Genomic DNA, 1,618 nt, shown 5'->3' with positions numbered 1-1,618 from the left:
AGAAAAATACAACAGGAATATAGTAAAATAATAATGGATATAGAAGTAAATAGGCAAATAAGAATTCTGTTATTACGCAAATATAAACTTATGTCTACACGCAGATGTATAATAAATACAAATAATTAATTATGAGTAAAAAACGTGCTACAATTTATGTAAAATTTATATATATATGAAAACATATATATACATGAGAACCTGAAGCATTTATAAGGAATTAAGAGTGTATGTATTAGTGCTAAAACATTATTTATTATCTCAAGCTTAGGAGCATACTTAATTTCAAATAGGGTTCATGAAGATAGAAAAGAATACTAAACGAATACAGTAATGAATAAATAAATAGATATTTAATATACATACATGTTTGTAGTAGAGGAGAGTCAAACCCCCCTAAAATTAATATTGTGTTGATCAATTAAAGACATAAACAAAGGCATAAGCAAGAGTCCATTGGTCAAATTTTCAAATAAAGAGCGTTCTATCAAACTGGATTCATTAACGAGAATATAAATTTTATATGGAGAAAATACAGAGAGGAAGAGAAATAGAAAAATAGCATAAATGAAATGCTATAGTTATTAGGTGGAAGTAGATATCTTAGATCAAAGAAAAATATTATAGTTATATTACGGTTTAAGGGACAAAATAACATATGTACTATTGAAATATAGATAAGTGAAAAAGAAAGAAAAGAAATGAGATAAGAGCCTATATAAGATGTTATAAATATAAATCAATTAAAGGGTTAAAGTCGCTTATATCTAGGCGAATGAAAATTTTAGTTTATAGCAATGATATTCTATATAAGTAAAAAATAACAGTCAAGAGGAGGTAAGTATATGTAGTAATGTTGTACAAACATTAAGTGAATAAAAATTTTAGATATACAAACATATAAAATTAATATATATATTTTACATATTTTAGCTCAGTAAATAAATAAATAAATCAAGATACATAAAGTGGCGAGATAAAATTAGTTTTAGATGAAAATATATATCTTTACATATTGTGGGAAGAGTATAAGATATAATATAAATAACAATATGCATATAAAATGTATAAAGTTTTAATGATTATAAACATAACTGCATATAATAATAAAATAAAATAAATATATAAGTAAATTATTAATTAATCAATTAAATGAAAATAAATGAAGTGAAATAAATAGGAAGATACAATAAGTGTACAACTAACTCATTTTTAAGAGATAAGAATATGTGTAGAAAAATTATACTGTATAAAGATATATTAGCATCTTAAAACGTATGTGTTGAAACACTATCCTACATATACGTTAAAAACATTAAAATGATATTTAAAATACAACAGTAAATCCTCGCGAAAAAGTGAATCAAGAAATGTTTAGATGGAAGGTAAAATTCCCAATTATTAGATGGTGGTACTCCAATTTCAAGAAGGAAGTGGTGATACTCCGACGGCCGTTTCAAGCGTACAGTAATCCATACAGATAAAGGATATCCATATCCAAATTTGAGACACTGCCTCTTTCATCGCGGGGAATGTATTAGTTAAGGTTTCACATCTCATATACGGGATGCTTAAACATTTCTGTATTCACCTTTTCCCGTGTATTTACACTTTTAAA

The sequence above is a fragment of the Octopus bimaculoides genome, unplaced genomic scaffold (assembly GCF_001194135.2).
Source record: "Octopus bimaculoides isolate UCB-OBI-ISO-001 unplaced genomic scaffold, ASM119413v2 Scaffold_298628, whole genome shotgun sequence".
Classification (NCBI taxonomy): domain Eukaryota; kingdom Metazoa; phylum Mollusca; class Cephalopoda; order Octopoda; family Octopodidae; genus Octopus; species Octopus bimaculoides.
Note: the sequence above shows the minus strand (reverse complement) of the source record.